The sequence below is a fragment of the Chroicocephalus ridibundus genome, chromosome 1 (genome assembly GCF_963924245.1).
Source record: "Chroicocephalus ridibundus chromosome 1, bChrRid1.1, whole genome shotgun sequence".
Taxonomy (NCBI): Eukaryota; Metazoa; Chordata; class Aves; order Charadriiformes; family Laridae; genus Chroicocephalus; species Chroicocephalus ridibundus.
In genome coordinates, this window is record NC_086284.1 from 31,444,888 (window position 1) to 31,467,167 (window position 22,280).

General features: G+C 42.3%; 1 long non-coding RNA gene across 1 annotated transcript; it reads right to left on the reverse strand.

Moving 5' to 3' along the window:
* Positions 1-916: 916 nt before the first annotated feature.
* LOC134518519 (uncharacterized) lies at positions 917-21,279 on the reverse strand. Its single transcript, XR_010071984.1, has 3 exons — positions 21,090-21,279; positions 18,288-18,367; positions 917-2,471 (listed from the first exon to the last, which is right to left on the reverse strand). It is a non-coding gene; the product is annotated as an uncharacterized LOC134518519 (long non-coding RNA).
* Positions 21,280-22,280: the final 1,001 nt, after the last annotated feature.

The window sequence follows — 22,280 nt, forward strand, 5'->3', positions numbered from 1 at the left end:
CAAAGAGCCCAGGAGAGGTGAGGAGGGAGTTGGGAAAGCAGCATGTTTGAGGGGCTTGGGGTGGTCTTCCCCAAACAGCCCCGTTCCTTGGAGCAGACCAAGGACTCCTGTTGAACGCAGCAAAGCATAGCAGCCCCTTGATTCTTTGAAGTCGCTGATGTTTTGCAGCTTGCTGAGCTGCTTAGTGAGAAACCCTCATTTTGTTTCCAGAAACAGAAATAAATTGAGTCAGAACTTGCTTTCCTTCAGATAACTGATCTTTTTCTTCCTCTGGAAATACTCAATGGACCTGTTTTTATCTGTGTGGTGTTTACTTTCCAGGAGGCTTTGCCATGTTTGCAGCTCCATGGGGTTTTTTTACCTCAAGCTTCTCCACAAAATACACAGAGATCCCGGGGCCGGTCCCTGCTGTTGGGAGGGTAAATCCACTCCCAAGACAGCAAAGAAGGCCCTGCTCATGAGTTTTTCTTTTCTCCATTCTGTTTTGACATTTTATTTTCCTTCATGCTACATGAACAGGAAGCTATAGGGGCAGCCACAAATCTTCTCTCTGCTTTACGTCCTTCGGTTCCACTATTTTTAAACTCTCAGTTGTTTTTATACATGTGCCTGTACCTTTACGGGATAAAATGAAGATGGCAAAACGTCTCTTATTACAAATTCCACTGTGTATAAGAAGGCCAAGTGCCATTCCCCTTATTCAAATGTAGCCAACGATCTTTACTACTCTCAATTTATAGTAACCATAATTCCAGAAGATCCTCAGATACCTCACAGTGGTTTTTTCAGCATGAATAGGTTTTACAGCTGGGCGAGGTCTTACATTACAGAGAAATTTATGCTTAAACATCTGCTCTTAAATGTCCTTCAGCTAGTTGAGGTGGTTACAAATCCATCCACAGCACTCGCTGGAAGATATAAAAAACTTACTACCCTAGTTTAACATACCAAAGTATTTGTTATTCCACTGACAGTCTGGATAGCAGGAAGGAAGATGTCAGGAAACTTTAGATTCATGTCAGACCTCTCCATTTCTGGTTATTTCTCAGTGTTAGGGAAAAGAGTTCTCCTTTTTTTTTTTTCCCTTTGTACAGCCTGTTAAATGTGCTCAGAAGTTGAACTAGTTCAGTGTTGCTGTGAGTACGCGGTCTTACAGGTCCTAACAGGTAGAAAAGCATGCTCGCTTATTTCTGCTTGCTCTAAAACTTTTGATAAGGATTTGATGAAGCTCATCGTGGCAGGATGACTCTACACACATAGTAAAACCTAGTCCTTGACAGAAGAAGGACATAGCTGAGAGCCGAAACCTACAAAAGATTGTATATATGCTTCCCTTTGCTACCATGAGTAGTGCCTTGAGATAAGAGTAAGCATGTCTGTAAATATTGCTGATTTACTAAATATTTTCTCATGTACATCTTTGCTGGTTTTTTTTTTTTTTTTTCAAAAACAAAGGCAACAAAACCTGGAGACACATCTTCAAGTAGACCAACCTGGCCCACCTGAATGAGGTCCTATGGGGACGTTTTCCATGGAGCAGGTCTTCCCAGTGGTTTTCCTGGTCTAATGGCCAGATTTGTTACTTAATTTAGCAGTGTATTGATACAGACCTCATCACTGTTGATCTCAACATCTTTGGTGTTGGTCTTTCCAAAAAGAAAGACCACAGAGCCTTCTTCAAATGTAACGGCACAAAAATCCCTTGTTACACAAAATTTCACCCTGATAGCTTTCCAGCATTAATATAAAATAGCAACTTCATTTTGTCAAAGAAGTCCTCTCTGTCATTGTGGAATCATATACCTTTTGTTATAGTAATTATGTAAATTGAAAAATAGCATCTTTATGTCTGAAAATGTAAACTTCTCTAGGTCGGCCTCATTGGGGTTCTGTAAATATCCAAAATAGTTTTTATTTACCATGCCACGGCCTCTTTTTTTCCTGCCAGCACATTTAAACATGAATAGACCTTTTTACAATGCTGTTATGGAGTTTCTATACCTGCAACAGAGCCAGATTCAACCTCATGGCCTCTCTGAGCATTTTATATAGTGATTTCCTTCTTTAACCAGTTCATTCAATGTTGAAATAAAGCTAGCAACTCACATGGGCAAGACATTCAAAAGGGTAGGCTGGTGGAGCTCCAGATGGAGTTATGCCAATTGACATCAAGCAAGGATACAGCTCTTAAAACCGAAACTCTCCGTAATAAAAGATTGGAGCCCCACACAACACTGATTAAAGCCATTTGGATTTTTCCCATTAACTTTAACAGCACGTCTATTAAGCTGTCACATTTTTTCTCCTTTTCTCTCAGCAAAATTCTCTTCTCTGGCTCTCTTGTATGTGACAAAGAGCTGTGTAAGACATTCTCCACTATTCTTTATTTGATTCTTTCGTAGGCTTTTGCTGTGCTGGCGTGTGGGGCTTCCGTGCCTGGTACAAGTGCAGAACTGGCAGAGGATCCTACACTGTGGATGAGAAGAAAAAAAAGCAAGTGATGTGTGTCAGGAGGAAGAATTTCCATATTAAATACTCATGGCTTTGCAAAGCTGCAAAAATGCCACTGTCTGCAAATAATTGATCTCCATCTTTTTCTTTCAAAACTTACTTGGTATTTGTTAATTAAAATAGAATATATATAATATAAACAAACTTAACATGCCCAGCACTGAGAGAGTCTAGGTGAAGGTTATAAAGCTTAAAAGGAGTCACTGACTTCCTAAATAAGTCTTAAATCAATGGCTAAACCTGTGCTGATTTCAGGGCTGTAAAATTATACCGTGGAAGAGCAAAATTAGAGCCTGAATGCTACACTAGGCTGAGCTTGGTCTAATCAAATTCATTTAACCCCATTATTTTCTTCCTTGTGTATCACAGATGAAAACAATGGAGCCCTCTTGGCAGGAGGCCAGCCCTAAGCCATCTATTACCCTCCATGCTGAAGTTCTGACGAGGAGAACAAGGCAGCTGTCCTCGTGGTAATTGATATTAATGACTGAGGTTAGAGCCCATCGAGCCGGCTTGGGACTTAACAACAGACAAAGAGAAACCCCAGCCTGGCTTGGTAGCAACAGGGACAGAAGTAGTCAGAAGACAAATCAATGAAGGGGGAGCAGAGCAGTGCTGTCCTTTTATTTTTAAATGTATTTTGCCTTGGAAATTCTTTAGATGGGCCACCAACACACACTAAATGAGAAAAAGAATTACAGTTGAAATTGGCGGTGTCTTGCTTTGCAATTTTTTTCACGTGTCCTGCATCACCTTCGGGTGGGCTGGAAGAGGCGGAGGTGGGGAGGTGGGGCTGGCCACCTGCCCAGCGTGGGGGTACAGCGGCCAGGGGGCTGCATACCAGGCACGATGCAGTGCAGGGTGAGCTGCCCGCAGGCTCAGCCCCAGCTATTCCCCAGCAAGCCCTGGCCTGAGCCCTGGTCCTGCCTCAAACTCCATTCCCAAGCTTCTTACGACATTCCTGGTAAGGTCATTTTCAGTGTTTTGTGGAAGTCCATGCTAATTTCATCAGATGCCTGCAGATTTCACACATTTTTGTGTGTTTGTGCAATGCTGAATGTTTGCTCTTGCTTTCAAATTAGCTGGAGCTACTTTAACCAGCAGAACCAGTAATTTGCATTGGTGAAAACTGAAGTGATTTTACCTACTTAATTTTACTCATAGCAGGCTCTGCTTATATGCTTTCAAATTTACTCTTTTAGCACAGAAGCATGATAAAATGAGTCCATTAAAATGAAAAGCCCTCCTCCCTTGAAAACCAAATATACTTGGATTACCCGTGGCTCCAGGGTGAAATGAAAGGATGGAGATGCAGCCCTTACAGTACAAGAGACAGCTTTTCTACCCAGGCACAAGAGTTTTTGCAGTGCTGTTTGGTTTAGTTTGTGACAGGCTTTGGTTTTCAGTTCACGAAAGGAAAAGAGGTCAAGGGGACAACCGGATGCGAGGGGCCTCTGTCATATCAACACAGGGGCAGCCGCTGCACTGTGACCCTGGGAGAGATGCACCACTGACTGCTCTCTCACACCTAACTCAGGTTTCCCTGGTCTTCTTCATGGGTTATTTTCTCTCTCTGCTTTATTCTACTCTTAGCTATTATACTGCTCATCTCCAAAACTGTCTTTCAATGGGTGTGTGTGGGTGTGTGCGTGTCACAAAAACTCTAACTCTATTGGTCTCCTAAATCCTCCACAGCACAAATATCAAAGAGGAAGGACTACTTTAGAGCATGACCATTTCAAATCAAGAGAAGGCTCCAGGGAGATCTTATAGCAGCCTTCCAGCACCTAAAGGGGGCCTACAGGAAAGACAAAGAGGGACCCTTTATCAAGGAGTGTAGCAATCGGATGAGGTGTAACAGTTTTAAACTGAAAGAGGGTAGATTTAGATGAGATATTAGGAAGAAATTCATTACTGTGAGGGTGGTGAGACGCTGGAACAGGTTGCCCAGAGAAGTTGCAGATGCCCCATCCCTGGAAGTGTTCAAGGCCAGGCTGGATGGTGCTTTGAGCAGCCTAGTCTAGCGGAAGGCATCCCTGCCCGTGGCAGGGGGGTTGGAATTAGATGATCTTTAAGGTCCATTGCAACCTAACCCATTCTATCATTCTATGATAAATCACTTTCTCACTGTGAACCATAATGGGCAATTAGCAATTGTGGGACAGAGACTATCTACTTGAGGGGCAGAATGACCTCAGCAGAAGATGCATTCGCTGGAGGGTCAAGCAGATCATGTGAACAGTGATTAGCGTATACCGCTGTTCTGCCTCCTGGGAGTGTTTTGTCTTTTGGCCATTTTATCATCAAGGTGTTGAGAAGTTCAGCATTGCAACATACGCTGTCTGTTAAAATAAATGTAGTGTCTATGTAGTTGTTGTTGTTGAGTAACACACTTTCCTAAGCAGGTCCTTGAGAAATACATTCTCTTCTTGACCCAATTCTCTTCAAAAGACTGAGAGATACAGTCAAGTGTATCGCACTTTCAAAATGAAAACAACACTCGAGTTTGCTCTATAATTTCTGGTCTCTCATGTAAACATCTGGTGATGTTCCCTTCAAACCTTCCCGGCTTTTGCACCTTTGGAGCTTTTTAGCACAAAGGGAAAAGAATGCAGTCTTTCAAAAAGGAAAATGTGTCTGTATGCCCCCACTTTGCAGGAAGAAAGCAAACCTCTGAGTTATTATACAAATACCAATGTTTTAAATGCTTTTGCTTTCCCAGCCTCTTCTTTACTGTCACTCCTCTGAAGTCCAAATAACACAAAGCATTTACTCAGTATAACTTGTCTGGGCTGATAACTATTTATTGACACAATAATCTGAAGTGCCAAAATGTAATTACGATCTGATTCCAACAATTACCTTTAAGCCACTGACACAAGGGATTCAAAACCATGCTATAGCCTGCTAGGAGAGGGACTAGAGTTAAATTTCAGGAAACAAATACTTACCTAGCAGGGGAGACACCATGATCAGGCAGGTGGTTTTCCCAGGGCAAGGCTCATTCCCTGCATTACTTTCTTTTTCTTTTTTTTTTTTTTTTTTTAAGAACATGGAGCAGATCCTCCTGGAAGATATTTCAAAACATAGGGAAGACAGGGAGTTGATTATATAAAGCCAACCTGGCTTCACCAAGGGCAAATTGTGCCTGACTAATCTAGTGGCTTTCTAAGATGGAATGACTGCATCAGTGTACAAGGGAAGAGTTACAGATGTCATCTACCTGGCCTTCTGTAAGGCCTTTGGTACGGCCATCACAACATTCTTACCTCTAAATTGGTGAGATGTGGGTTTTATGGATGGACTGTCAGATGGATAAGGAATTGTCTGGATGTCCACGTCTGAAGAGTTACATTCAATGGCTCAATGTCCAAGGGTACGTTCTGGGTCCAATACTATTTAATATCTTCATCAATAACATAGGTAGCAAGATTGAGTGCACCCTCGGCAAGTTTGCAGATGCCACCAAGCTGAGTGGTGCAGTTGAGATGCCTGAGGGAAGGGATGCCATCCAGAGGGACCTTGGCAAGCTTGAAGAGTGAGCCTATGTGAAACTCATAAAGTTCAACAGGGCCAAGTACAAGGTCCTGTGCCTGGGTGAGGGCAATCCCCTCAGTCTGGAGAAGAGAAGAAGAAAGGAGACCTTGTTGCAGCCTTTCAACACATAAAGGGGGCTTATAAGAAAGACCGACAAATAATTTTTACCATGGCCTGTAGTGACAGGACAAGGGGCAATGGTTTTAAATTGAAAGAGGGTAGATATAGATTAGATATAAAGAAGAATTTTTTCACAATGAGGGTGGTGAAACAATGGAACAAGTTGCCCAGAGAAGTGGTGGATGCCCCATCATTGGAAGTGCTCAAGGACAGGTTGGAAAGGGCTTTGAGCAACCTGATCTAGTGGGAGGTGTCCCTGCCCTTGGCAGGGGGATTCGGCTAGATGATCTTTAAAGGTCAATTCCAACCCAAACCATTCTGGGATTCTATGAAATCCACTATGTATGTGTATGTGTGTGTGTGTATATATAATGCCCCAAATGGTTCCAGACTTTTGATGTCTTTTTTCCCCTTCTTTGTGCTAGCACAGCATTTGAGGTACTTTTAAGACGTTGTCATTGTCTCTAGGGATGCCACAGTTAGACTGTGTTAGAAGTTAGTCAGAAGAGGTGAGTAGAGGTGGTTCATTCAATTATGCTTGTAAAATTCATGGGCACAGCCTCGATGGTATAGTGTGACTTCTGGGTCAAAAGCAGCTTGTGAGCAGTTCATACAAGGCCAAAATAAAAGGCCATAGCCTGCAGTACATTTGTGCAGGTGGATAATCCTAATGCCCAGATGTGGAAGGAGGGAGTGAAGCCCATAGTGTGCCACCACCACCTCCTGCTGGGAACCTCTCCCAGGGCATTCACACCTCTCAGCTCTCCAAGGTATACCATAAATGTCTTGTGGTTGTCAAATGTGGAGATCTTGGTGGTGTTTTGTAGAGCAGGAGAAGCCACTATCCCAGCTGTATGCAATGTCTCTTGTCCCACTGTTGGCAAGTTCACTTTGCTCAGTTTGTATAGCTCCCTCCTCCACCTACTCCTGAGCTTTGACATTCCTTTCTTTTTATTTTTGCCTTATAATCTTTATTTACACACCTTTTCACACTCTATCCTCTAGGCTCGGAGCTTCTTTCCCAGGGGAACTTGCAATACTTCCTTTCAGATCTCTCTACAGAAGTCATCCTTTCTATGAATTGCACAGGTACAAGCCTAGATTTATTTTGCTCAAGTGTTCGCAGACAGAACCTTCCTTTGTGTCTCAGGTGAAGTCTTGGCCTCACAGCAAAATTGTTGCCATCATTTACAAAAGTCCAGATTGTACATTTACATGAATTGCCTATTCGTGCCAGATTCTGCTAGAAACAGCTCACAGAACAGTTCATTTTTACAAAAAAAAAAAAAACCTTAAAAAAAAAAAAACTTAAAAAAAAAAAGAGAGAGAGAAAGAGAGAAAAAAATCACAATTTAAAAAAATACCCATTTTGGAAACAATGGCATTTACTGTCTGGAGATCTGGATCTTCCTACTTGAATTGGTTGCTTATTTTTTAAGCACTGTGGGTGCCTGAAGGCACTGTGTGAATGTCATCCATTTGCCCATGTTTTTCTGAGCAAAAATGGATCTGTTTCACTCTTGCTTTAAAGAGGTATTTGTCAAGTAGTGAAGAAGTGCTTTGGTGCAAGGGATTGGCATGCTGAAGCCTAGGTTTAAATCTTAGAGCTCACAGAAAACAGTGATCCCACAGTTACACTATTAGCGTTCAGATATTTTTCATCTTACTGTACTGCGATACAACTGGGTCCCAGCCTAACGTCTTGTCTGATCCATGACCACAAGACAAATTTTGGGTCATGACTGCCCTTCAAAGCCCGTAATTTGTGTGTGATGGGAGCTGGAAGAGAGGTGTAAACACCTTGTCCCTAGTTGCTTGATTGTACTTCAGATTAGGGTAGGTTGCTACTGAAGAAAAAAACCTTACTCATAATGCTTAACTGTGCTGGTGCAAGCCCGTCAGGCACAAATTCATCCAGAGCTCTGCCCTCCAGATAATGTAATGAATCTTGTAAATGGAGTAACTAATATGCTTCTCAAAGCATCACCTTCCAGCTAGTCTTTAAAAGATGAGAATGATACTGATGTTATTAGTTAATAGGGACTACACGATTACAGAATCAGTAATGAATTTACATGATCTACCAGTATTAGAAAGGTCATAAATAGCTGTCAAGAGCCTTTACCTCCATATCTGAGAAGACTTAAATACCATAAATGTGAGCGGTGAAGCAAAGTTTTTACCACCTCCTACTGTAGTAGCCCATTGAAAAAGCCTTCAGTGTCAAAGGTCCAGGTTTCACAGAGCTATCATTCCCATCAAAATAGTTTAATTACAGCTGGAACTGATTTTTAGATCTGTTGTTCACAGAGGTTTAGAGAGATTGCATATTGTCTGGAGAAGAGGAGCCTTCCATTTATTGCTTGCCCACCAAAAAAAAAAAGAAGACGGTATAGCCTACAAGCATGTATATGGATATCTTACAGTGTTTCAAGCCCACTGTCATGTCTCAAGGGTGAATTGAGTTAATGTGCAATTTGGAAGAAGCAGTTTCTTTCCTGAAAAGGTGAGGGGACATAATCTCATGGTATTGCTTTCATAGCTGAGTTTATTCACAGTTACACTCCTGATCGAATTTAGATGATAATTTATACAGCTGGATTTCAGTGTCCACATGATAATTATTTCTTTGCTTAGTGGTTTAAGCTGCTTTCAATTACCTCAGCTTACTAGCACCTCAGGTGAAACGTAGATTTTAACATATTAATTGATGAGGTTGGATCTGGGCAAATAGTGCAATGAATTTTGCTGATGTAGATTTGGAAGGCTTAGGTGCAGGATTTTGGTTTCTACTCCCCTGGCACAAGATTGCCAGAATTACTAAAGCCCTACCACTCTAAGACAGGAGCAATTTTTTTCCCCCCATGTTTTTTATTTGTTAGACATATGCACTAGCAGGAACTCAAAGTCCCTTTTCTTGTGCAGACGTGATGTGCAAAATGTTAGGCTATAGTGTTACCTGGTATTATAAAGCCCCTGAAGCAGGCAGAGTCCAGTGAGTTCTCAGCAAGACGAGAACAGTGGCTCATTCACGTCACAGGTATATGCTATTTTTGGCATCCAGTTGACTTTTCCTTATTCGGAAAATAAAAAATATTCAAATAGAAAGTTCTTCCTGCTCAGTATATATACCAAATTGGCTGCTTTCAGCCAGATTTATTTCCTTTCACCTGTAAAAACTTACTTTTTAAAAGATCTGCAGCTCTCTGGTTGAGGCTGGTTCATTTCAAGCTCTGTCTGTCTCTGCACTTCCTCTCTGACTATGGAAAAGGGTTATTTCTTGGGAATGACAATGGATCTGGTTTTGTGCCTAGAAGAGAAGGAGTTAAGGTAGACAAATGATGGATGGTGAATGCACAGTCTTCACTTGGCTTTCTGTGAGTAAAGCACATACCCATGTACAGAGAGAGGTGGCCATGCATGGGAGAGGCTGCAGGGATGCCCCATCTAGGCAGTGTGTCCGTACCACTCTCAACATTTCCCTCCTACATAACTTCTCCTCCACTTGAACTTCTAAAAACAAGTTCTGGAGCTGGTTGGGCCAAGGGTTTTCAAAGAACTGAGGCAATGTTGATTTTGTGCCTTCCATGGAAATTAAGCAGAAATGTTGTATTAATAATGCCTGGAAACCTTGTTCTGGCTCTCTTTCTTTGTTTTAATTGAATACTCTTTCCGACCACTACACCAAGGCCTGAGTGAGGGCAAATCAGCTCTAACAACGTCACTCCAAGATGTTTTTTGCTCTATCTGTACCCATCCATTTTTGCACAAAAGTAGCAACTTACTAAATTAATACCTACTGACGCACATCAGCATAATATATAAGCAGTTTGAAAAGCTGTGTCAGTCTATTCTTTACAGACTGTACTGAGGAGATGAGATTATAGAGTTATTGTACAAAGTGACTTTTCCTTATTAGGAGAATAAAATCCCTTCCATTGGAAAGCGTCTCTTGGTCTTCTCTTAAAGTACTTCAGATTTTCTCCAGTCTCTTGTTATTTAAAAGGAACGTAATTCACATCCATAATGGTCATGGGTTGTTTTCTGGACTAGATCTCTGTCAGGATGGCAGGCACACATTATACAAAGTACAAGCACCAGTAAAACCGTGCAAGGCCACGTGTAGTTCCCATCCTGTTCTGAATGAATGGAATGATAAATGAAAGAAGTAAAGCTCTTCATTTCAGCATGTGTTTATGGTCCCAGCTGGAGATCAGATCCCTTCCAGAGTCTCTTAACACAGAAAGTGGAATTGAATTTGGTCCAAATCATTCAGGATTATTTTTTCTTATATTGAACCTAAACTGCTTTCTGAAAGTTTTATTTGGTTTAACCAGAACTAAACATGAGAAGCTTCATCCACAACTGAACTTGAACTGGAACTGACCCAAAATAGATACTGCTTCAAGTTCCCAGCTCACAGATGGGGTTTTGCATTTCCTGACATCCCATGAGCACTGTGGGGCCCAGACCCGTTGTGAGATTTGGATTTAATCAGGTCTTAGTTGTGGTTGTTCCAGAGTGGAAGTATTGCTTTATTGTGATGCCCTGCTTTAAGAAAAAGGAAAATGGCATGACTTCATGAAAAGAGGGATTCATCTCATCTCAGGACTGGACATTTGATTTAAGCTAGTTGTCATGTCCACTTACAGAAATAGACAGGGGCATATTCAAGGAAATATTTGCAGAGAGAACTCAAATGACTACTTTAGACTCATTTCATGATTTTCAGGAGAAATTTAGATTAAAATTTCACAGTTGAAAGGTCTACACATGTACAGACACCTTTGTTTGATATTTCAGCCACCTGCTTCTTTTTTTTCAACCTGTTCCGTCTCTCTCCAGCTGATATTTTCACTCTTCCCAAGGCACCTCTGGGCAGCAGTGAGAGCTTTGTGAAGCGAGTCCATGTCGTGTGGAAAAGTTCACATTTTTCAGAAAGATGGCTCTTTTTCCTCTCTTTCATCACAAACTGGCAGGACCAGTCTGAACAAAGCCAATGGAAAATATGCACTGGAAAATCATCATGGACTAGCAGAAGAAGGGACAGAAGGAGGTTGTTTGATTTTTGTTTTAATTCTAATTTCCATGATTGTATGAAAACAGGATGGCGAGAATCTCTCTTCCCTTTCTCCTCAACTCTTGTTCCATCTGTAATTAGTCAAGAAGAGATTACAGAGAAAGAATGGGTTGTTCAAACTTGTTTGTCCATGAAAATATCTGTTGCAAGAATTTTTTTTCTCAAAGGTCTAAAATGCTTCGTTTTACCAGGCAGACTGGATGAATGCTGTGAAGTAGTTATACACAAATAGTTGAAATTTTTTTAATGAATCCACTTTAGTTATGTTTGCATCTGCTCTGGTTTTGCTTTCCACAAATATTCATGCAATTCATTTTTTTAGAACAAGGTCTTTCTCAAAGTAAATATTAAGTATGAGCACTCAAATGTATGTGCAAAGTAAATTTTACATTGGCTTTCTGCAAGGCTTCTGAAAAACAAAAAACTCAGAAGTATTAAGCTTATTCCTGCTGTCAAGGAGCAGTAAGAACACAGAATAACTGAAGTGACACGTCCAAAGTGAAAAAGCCAGGTCTTATTTCAAGGATGAAATCCCCGTTCCCATGAATTCAGTAAAAGAATGCTCATACATTTCAGTGTGACTGGATTTTATCATACTTCCAAGGCACTAAGTCCACCTCTTTTTGCCTAAGTGTTAATTAACGCTGACTTAATAAATTCAAGAAAATCCCTTTATATTTTGGGGACTTTAAAATAGCATGGAGTAGGCAAATCAGCCTTTTCCATTACTGTTCCAAATTCATTTTAGACAAATTTTGGGCTGTGTCACTGCCAAAAGAGATGTTTCGCCAGCCCTGGCTATGCCCTCCCATTCCTTCCCTCACACCTGGCACTCCGGTTGTTTTGTTTAGCTGAATCGATGAGCTGACCCAGCAGAAAAAAAAAAGGATGTTGAGTTTGTTTGGAGAAAGATTGGTTTCATCACAATGAGCCCCCCTGGTCTAGCTGGCAGCTTGGCTGTACAAAGAGAGGTGTCCGTAGAGGGGGCGTGACAGGAACACGGGGTCTGAGGGGGACAGCACGGGATGGGACTGCCTCTAAATTGCTTTTAAACCAGGCACATCTTCGCCCCCTGAGATAATCCCTTAGCAATAATGAGTAAGAAGTGTGGGAAGAGACTCCTTTAGCCGCTCCTCTGACTCTACTGGACATTTTTTCTCAAAAACAGGGAAAAGCAGAGGCACCATTACTCTTTTCAGTAGTAGATGCAGGGTGTTAGGGTGGCAGGCTGCAAAGCAGCACACAAACTCAATGAGGTTTTCCTCCCTTTCTCAGAGTCAGGGAGGCATGTTCTCCTCCTTCCCAGTATTGCCAACATAGAATCATAGAATTATAGAATTATCTAGGTTGGGAGGGACCTTTAAGATCATCAAGTCCAACCATCAACCTAACACTGCCAAAACCACCACTAAACCATGTCCCTAGGAACCACGTCTACCCATCTTTTAAATACTTCCAGGGATAATGATTCCACCACTTCCCTGGGCAGCCTGTTCCACTGTTTGATAACAATTTTGGTGAAGAAATTTTTCCTAATATCCAATCTAAACCTCCCATGGTAGAACTTGTCAACATTTCCTCTTGTCCTGTCACTTGTTACCTGTGAGAAGAGACAGACCCCCACCGCTCTACAACCTCCTTTCAGGTAGTTGTAGAGAGCGATAAGGTCTCCTCTGAGCATTCATTAAAACAGCGAGGCGTGTGCCAGGGGCTTCACCTCCCCGCCACGTGCTTCCCCCTTAGGGTGTCCCTCTGCCCCGAGGGTGCTGCGAGCCCCAAACCCGGCTGGTGCTGCAGCAGCAGGGTCTCTACACAACCACGGCCATGGCACCACATTGCAACCCCAAAGGGAAAAGCTCCGTCCTCTTCTCCCCGCTCCCCCAGCACAGCCTGCCAGGCGGCTACCCCTCCCCTGCTTTCAATCAGCAGGGCCGATGAAAAATGGCAGACTGCCACTGAACTCAGGTGGGTGTTTGTGGATTCACAGCTCTGTTACCTGTTCTGCCATTAGGAAACTGCCCCGATCTGCCTCGCCCAAATGTCAGTTTTGAAATCAGTGCCTCCGCAGAAGCAGGGCAGCCGCCTCTTTCCACGACTGGCGGAAACCCCTCCACAGCACCAGGATGTTAAACCGTTGGCCTTTATCTAATCTTGCCCATCCACCCCTTCCCACCGCTCACTATCGATGTCTCCACAGCTGTAGATGTGTTTCGCCAGAGCCAAACTTAGTCATTTCAGGATCTCACAGGAGTCTGTTTCTAGACCCTTATAATTTTCCATTGTGCCTCTGTTGAAATAGAGAATACTGGAAGTCTTTTATGGAGGAGGCTTATAAAATATGAACATCTGTTTGTTATGAAACTTAATGCTGACAGCTTGTAAGAGCCATCTAGAAAAGTATTTAACTCAAAGTGTTCTTTGTGTGTTGGAACAAAAGGTTTATATAGGTGTATTGGAGGAGGCATCTGCTTCAGGTAAGATTTGTTTCAAGATAGCGTTATCAGGCACTTAGATAGGATTTGTATCAGAAAATGTGAATTCCCCAGAGACTTCTTTCCAAGGTGCACTCAAAATGCCAGACTTTCTTAGTTCGAGACCACTATCAGACATGTTTTGTTACCTGGATATACCCACATTTCTTCAGTTCTGGTATTCTACTGTCTGAGGTGGTTGCATTATGAACTGAAAATCACTGGCATTCACCAGCTGCATGTGATGTTTCACAAGGTTATGTGTTAATATTCTGTGACTAAGAGCTGCCTCGGCTAGGTTAATTCCAATGGAAAGTTAACAACAAACTTACCTTTGAAGTGATTCTATCGAATTACATTTGGTGTAGCAGACTGTTGTATGCCTTGGTTTTACATCATACCAGCTTAATAAGCAGCATGAGAACAGGAAAAGAGTAAAGAGTGAGCTTTGTTCAAGGCGTTCTTCAATTCATCTATGTATCCGAGGGGGATGAGAGAGTTACTCTTTTCTAAAATGCATCTGTCATATTAATAGACCATTTGGTACATTGCCATATGTGAGTGTCAGATATTGCCAAAGGCAATATAATATTGTTAATAGTGGGATCCTAGAAATTAGAAATGGAAGAAGCTTATTAGATTTACAGTCTGCCCTTCTGTCGATATACTGCTAAATGACTTTCTCTGGTGTGTTCTGCAATTGCATTTTAAATGAGTCCAAAGTTATACTCTGTTAGTCAGCCATCAGGGCTGAAGAACTCGGAGCCGGAGGAAGAGTGCAGGTTAAGTCTCAACTCAGAAGAATTTGTTCCCAGTGGAAATAATATTTTTTTGCTGAGACTGATTATTGTTTTGCCATTGATTCAAATGGAGCCAAGAAGACTCAAATTGACAAAGCCGTGACTCAAAAATAAAGTGCAAAACAAAACATGCTGGTGGTGTTTTAAAGCAGCACTGAAATGTAGTTGGAGTATACTATGGCTCTATGCTCCTCAAGTATTTTGGTATTTCTGTCATGATTTATGTACTTTTTTCCCCCCTTTCTTCATAAGCAACCAAGAAAAACAGAGGAGAATACAGGAGACACAAAATAACTGCATCCCACACCCAGAGTTATAAAAAAAAGGATGGTTTCTTCTAACCTACTTTAGTTGGCTTATCCCAGGTTTAACTTGAAACACTAGGAGACCCAAAGGGAAACTGAACATAGTGTAACTTTTTAAGTTTCTAGTGTCCACTCGAAAAGATGGTACAATCTATTTCAGCTTCAACTTTGACTGACCTTAAGTTGTGTGCACGTTGCCAGTTTAAACACTGGTGTAAGCAACGCCATCCAAAACTGTAAGCACAACATAGCCCATAACACATTGTCTTTCATACCACTGTATGAAATGTCAACTTAGTAAATACTGCTCTTTTGTATAACTTACTCTTTGTCTTATAAACCAAGACAAACCTCTGGTGACATAGAAAATCTCCATTCACTGTGTGTGGTGGACCGTGGACCACACACGGTCAGATTTGTGAGATATGAGTGCATATGTATGCAGGACATACAATATCTCCTGTTATTAATAATGCACTCATGGGATTATCCCTGGGTCTGGTTGTGCTGGTATTATTAAGCTTCCTGACGTGTTATCTTTCAACCCCTTGTAGCTGTGATAGCCTTAAATCCCTGAACACACTCAAGAGATTGCTAGGGATTGGTTCATCTTGGAGGGTACCACAGCCATACCAGCCAGGAGACCTATGGAAATGCACTATAGCCCCTTCCCTCCCATCCCGAAAGTTGCCATGGGGTGAGGACGTGCCCCCAGGTCTCCACCTTACAAGCGGCAGGGCTGCCGTGCACTGCAGACCAGGGCCTTGGGGCTTGCAGCGATTCATCTGCCTGATGAATTGTCCAGGATGGCGTAAAGAAAAGGAAAGGTTGCTGCCTTAGTTTTGTGGTAGGCAGATCTCCTCTGCAGACCAGCCTGTTGGCTGCTTTACCAGCCCCCAAAGCCTCTCAGAGAGGCACCCCCAATTTGCAGCCCCGTGCTGCGCACGCCACAGTACAGCACAAAGTCAACTGCGCTCTAGCATGTAACCACGTTAAATGAGATTACTTTGCTCATACTAAGCCTCCTTCCAAGTAAGCCAGGCTTCAGAAAATGAGAAACCACAAAAATACCTGAAGCAATTTATTTTTTATCGACGTGATGCTACCAACTACAAGTGCCAGTTTAAATTAAAACTCACTCCCAATGATCAAAAAGATGCACAGCCAGCCCACTGCTTGCAAAGCTCCTCTCACTCGTGATGTTTTGAAAACAGGAGTAGATGAAATCCAAGAGATTTCTTACAGCCTTCTGGCTGTATTTAAGGCTTCGGGGAATGGGTCTTCATCACAGTTTCAAACCACAGCGTAAACAACAGTTCTTGTTACCGAGAGGAATTACGGAGAGTTTTAAGAGATCGGGTGAAGGAATTAAATATAGAACTCCCTACCTTCCTGCAATTATTCAATATATTATAGCTTATATTTAGGCAGAAAAGAGCTCATCATGAACATACTTACAGCAAAGACAATTATAGAGCAGAAGAGGCAACAAAGTGGATTACCGATTTCTTTGCTTTTTGAATAATCAATTTTGGTTATTTGCAAAACCCTGGAGACGTCACTTAAAATACTTCTCTAACAGTGAAAGTGATGATATTTTGGGGCTCTCTTCACAAAAAAAATGCATCAGAATAGCTAATTCTATACAGTAGGGAGGGAAATTAAGCTGTGGTTACTGATACACTGCTTTGCTTACATTTTTCTCCATTTTCTTCTGTCAGTACCCAGGGAATAAGGACTGGCTTCCATTCCTGGACTGCTGAACTCATTTTGGAGCAACAGGGTGTCCTGGACTGTGCTTAACTCAGACCATCATGAACGACGATCAGGGCCAGTTGGGTTTCAGAGGCTTCATGAGTATTTGCGATCTACTCTCTTCTGCTGCAGCCGTCTTTGCACGCACCCTAAGGAAGGGCTCGGGCCCAGCTCTAAAAGAGTCCGTATTCAGTGTAAATCTTGTTCCCTTTTTCAGCTCCACAAAGCTCAGCAGGGCTCTGCAGGGTGGGTCAGCAGCCACCTGGCCATACTGAGAATCCTAACTTGAAGTTACCTGTGGCAAGTCTGCTTCACTTCTAATTTCAAGGTGTAAACTCGGAGTGCTCCAGACAAGGTGAACCACACTAGATATACCCATGCTGCTAACTGCATCGTTTTCGGAGGGTGATCCCTGCAGGCTCAGAGCTCATGGCTTGACCTCTTCAAGATAGTCTGGCCATATCCTGCATCACTTAACACTTCTCTCCTCTGGGCCTGCTGTGATGCTCCTGCAGTTCCAGGACATCAAAATTATTTTGTGTGTAAACCAGTGGGGAGATGGCTCGGTGCACAGAGCCCAAAATAATATGAGGGCTGTGCTGTAGGTTAGTGCATTTCAGCATGAAACTGAAAGTGGGAGTTATTTGCCCTGGTTCATACCCTCAGGGCATGTGGAGGTGTCTGGGCTGTAAATTCCCTTGGGATACGGTTAGAGGGCTACATGGGGCAAACAGAAATCAACCCGGGGGTGTCTCATCCACACTGGCTTTTGGAATCAAAACCTGGGGTAACTTCAGAAATGCACAGGCCTTCTTTTCAGCTGGAACTAGTTGATACACTTCAAAATTGAGACTAGGAGTGAACAAATGTTTTGGCACCATGGATGATCAGCACCCAGGGACCTGTGACTGTTCTGGGGAGCCAACCTGCTTGGCAGTGTACAGTTGTGACCCATGCCCAGACATGGTAAAGCAGATTAGATTCAAAACCTCCTGCCCCGTGCATCTTGCCTCTTTGCAGTGCTCTATAACCAGTAGCATTCTTGGCAGAATCCAAAGAAACAGTTAAAATTCTGCACATTTAAATGTTCTCGAGGCAAGACTCTCTTCCGAGATCAGTATATGCCAGCACTCAGCATTGATGTTTTGCCTTTCCTACATGTGAAGATCTCTCACGGTTGACAGTATCAAAGAGCAGATATCAAAGCTCAGTGGTGCCTTGTGGATTCGAGAAAACTACCTTGCCCCCTCACAGCAATTTGCACAAGGTGCAATGCATACTGCGTATGGCATGGAAATGAAGCTGTCATTTCAGTAAGATTCCTTGTGATATTTCAAACCTCGAGAGTGAACACTGAGCAACATGTTCGTGTGACTGGAACCCCTGCGTGCAGTCTCTTGCTCTCACACATTTTGGAGATCATGGGGTATTCCTCTTACCAGTGAATCAGGTATTTGAACATTAAACTTTACAAAAATGGCAAAGTATAGAAATTTTTTATCTGTTCAGGTCTAAGTGCTCTTTCATTTCCCTAATTTTGAATTTTTTCCCCAGGCCCACTTGTTCCTCAGTGTTTTTCACACTGCTGTTCTGAAAACAAACACAAACTAGATAAGACTCTCTCAGTCTACCAAAAATTAAGTCTAACCTAACTAGAAGGCAGGGGAAAAAAACAAAAAAGGTAGCATAAATATGCTTACGGCCATACTTTAGGGCAAACTTCAAAGTAACTCCATGCAGGGTTCCTGGAGGTAGTTTGCTTGTGTACGACGCATAGAGGCAGCAGCTCTGTGCAGATGAACATGAACATAAAAAACATGTTAGGCTACTTCAGTAATTTATCTACAACTTTGATGTAGTGCTCATATTGCTAACGATATGTGTGCCATGCCGTTTGGGAACTGTATTTTACACTACTAGACCAATATTCATTGGTATGTCTTCTGGCCCTTTGAAGAGGCACTTCCATGAGAGGTAAGCAAAGTAGAAAAGGACATACATACCAGGCTATATATTTTTTTTCATTTGAGTACTTCTAAATGCTAATATCTCTGAATACGCGTTCTGAACACCAGTATTCACCTACTGAGAACCTGCCCCATAAATAATCTCTCTCACTCTGTGAAAACTCCTTCATTATCTAATTTGAGGTAAAAAAAAAACTCAGCAAAAACTGCTGTTCATTTCTCTCCCCAGTTTTTTCATGATAAGCCTCAGGAGAGAGAAAAGAAAAAAAAAAAGGAAAAAAGATTCCTTCCCAAAGGTCTCTCTTTTGCCAGGGAGTCACATCACTGTAAAAATATTGACCTCAATATGAGAAGAATTAGACCCACTGACTGTGCTTCCGAGGCCTTACAATCAAAGGACCAGTCGCTGTACAGATATTGTTTTTATTGAATCCTCAATGGACAGTAAAACACGGCCCTGAAGGAGGAGTGAAAGGGAAGACATAAAGCATTAAGAAAGGGAAGAAGTGAGGAAAAGCATTCAGAAAATTCAGATGCAAGAATGGAAAGAGCTATTCTAAGTAAGCATAGCATGAACAGGCACAAACTGATGCCCAGGACAATGACAGGCAATGGGAAAGGCTAATACTTTAGGACTTAAACTTGTTTTAGGGTGGTTTTGCCCAAATGGTAAGCACAAGCTCAGTTACCATCAGCATGATGCCTTTCCCTGGTTGTTCGATTATGCAGAAACAGTTGCTGAGGTCTCTGTTGTAGGTCTATCTGAGCTCCTGCACTGATCTCTAATTAACTTCACATCTATTAGGCTTGGGAGAGATCTTCCCTGCAGTGCAATTTGGTAAAGACGAATGGACACACAACATAAAATCCTTTTCTACTGATGTTTCTGCAATGTCAGGACTTACTGGTAAAATGTTAAATTCCAAACCCTGTCCTCTCTTTTCCTCTGTTCCACTCCAGTGGCAGAGGAATGCGAAATCCTAAGTCTTCCCATAGGAGCTGAAACTCATGGGCTGTGGGTTCCCAGACTCCATGAAAGGCAGAGCATGCAGACATGTCTGAGGGAGGATTCCTCAGCAGACAGATGCATTTGTGTCACACCAATAGAGGCAGAAGTTGCTTTAATTTCATATGTGCTTAACTACATGAAACTGCCACAGCAGAAACACCTGGTAATGCAGAAGTCTGGACACTTTTTGTGTGTTAGAGCAAAAATAAGCAGTTAAACAATCAAGCAAATGCATTGTATCGAGCTTGAGATCTTGATACTGTGAGAGATAATTGGGTGAATGTAGTAAAAATAGAAATTAGGCAAAGGGGGATTTTTTGATTGTTGTACTTAAACAGGTGATTGCTTATGAGAAAGATCTCAAAAATGCTTCACACATACCTTGACTAATAGAAGTTAGGGGAAAACTACCATATTTATTTGTTGAGCAGAGATTTACCATCTACAACAGCTAAATCTCTTCTGCCTTGAAGTGGCAGTAATGAAACTTCAAACAGGAGATCAGGCAAGCAATGAAGGGGGACGCACAGTTAGAATTTTTGATTCTCATTAAGTTTTTATTCCTTTTCTTCTTTTCTTAAGTTGGTATTAAAACAAAGCCTCCTTCTTTTGTGGCCTGTAGTAAACATGGTCCTTTGTGCACTAACTTCCACTTAGCCAACCATGTGTTGGATATAGGAGTCATTTGTTTTTCCCGAATTTTAGCATTTAATATCTCTGCCTTCCAACAAACACTCATACATAAAACTTTCACCCAGTGCTGGGGTTGGCAGTGAAATTCAAAGAGAGCAGCATCCACCCCTTCCTTAGGCAGCTTTATCTTTAACCTTTGTCCTCTCACCTCTTTCCGAAATGGTGACGAAAATGTACGATTCTACCTGATGTACAGTATGATGTAAATATTGTAAATAACTAAGTGTGAATAATGCAACTTAAGTCCCACTGCCACCTTCTGCAAAGATTTATCAATGCTGGCCACTGTTCCAGTTGGGCAGAAACCCACTAAACTGGTTCTGATTGGTAGGATTTGTGTGTGTATCACAAAATCACTTTCCCATATGTCTTCTTAGCTGGGTCCCTGAAGAGCTACCAAAATGCTGTGGTTTAGAAAGAAAGAGAAGGAAGAGAAGGGAAGAGCAACCCCAAGCTCCATCAGGAATTGCTCCAAAGTGTAGTGAGAAGGGGGAAGGTTGAAATATCAAACAACAGTAAACGATAGTAGGTACAAAAAAGAACCAGGAGGGAAAACCGTAGTGACGGTCGATGGTCACAATATGTCAGCAAGAATGATCAGTTTTCTTCTGCTGAGATTTACATGTTTTGCTGGGAAGGTAATACACACAGACTTAATTAAAAAGAGCTGGATGAGATCTCCAGCACTCAGGCATATCACCCACCCTGCACACCAAGCAGCATGACTCAGGCCTGTGACACCATCTCATCTCCAAGTCCCATTCAGTAATATTAAAAACAATTTTGAGAACTATACCCTCACAACAGAATTTCCTTTCCTTTCCCAGCAGCAGACACTCACCTGGAACTTACTGATCCTTGCCCATTCTTCCCCTCCTTGGGTTTAATTTTCCAAGCCCTCTGCTTTCTCTTCATTATGCACTTACTTTCCAGTGGGTTTCATCTGGGGGAACAATGCCAGCACCGTTCTTCTCAGAGAACAAATAATACAATATCCTTCTGCATATGATATGAGACCAAATTGCATTTTTGCTTCCTCAGCCATACAAGGGAACTCATTAATGAACGAGACAAAGATCTCACTCTCCAACCAAATAAACCAGGTCAAGTTTAGCACAGACCAGTAACTGGATTCTGGCTCTACTGCTCAGGTAGACAGTAAGGATATATCCAATAAAACAAACATAAACCATTAACATGGAGTTGTGAACTCTAATAGTCTTTGGCTTATTGTCTTTGCAGGAGCACACTGTGCCAGTGAAGCACAGAAATTACGCGGTCAGGCAAATGGTCCGGGGGATGGTGGCAGAGTGCGATCTTTCAGACCTTTGGAGCTATTTAGCTGCTCTCAAAACACACACACAACAACTCTGATAATTACACTCACTGCAAAACCTAGGCATGGCGTACTGGCAACCTTTTAGGGGCTCTTTATGATTTCCTGCTTTCGCCAGAATAAGGCTAATTTACTCCTATTTCAGCGGGCTCGGGCAGAGTGAGAGAAGAGAGACTGGATTGTCAGCATTATTGAAAAGATTCATGATTAGTCACACTCACTTGAAGACAAGTTACTTGCCAGGCACTACACCACTCATTAAAAGACCTGCAAGCTGGCAGCCCTCCAGCAGCTGTGAAACAGCTCCGGGGCTGGCAGGCCCAAGAGGACCTCCAAAACCCCGTGCTCTCCCGCACTCCGGAGTGCGAAAGGCCAGTTCAGGCATGCCTGGGTGCAATTGGCACCCCAGGATTTCAGCAAATAGGTCTCATGTTCTACAGTGGAAAAAAAAAAAAATATTTGGGAGCCCAGCTGGTGCTAACATCAAGGTAAAGCTTTTTGAGGCTAGTCTGAAATTGTTGCCCTTGCATGGGCCCCATTTCTCTGCGAGGCTCATGCTTGGATGGCCAGAGGATTCTTTCAGTGATCTGGGAACCTGAAGTGTTTCTTAACCTGCTTCAGCTCTGAGCTGGTTTCTGCAGGAAACACCGAAGTATGTTGGAACTTCCCTGCTAGATCAGGTCCACAAGAGCTGGT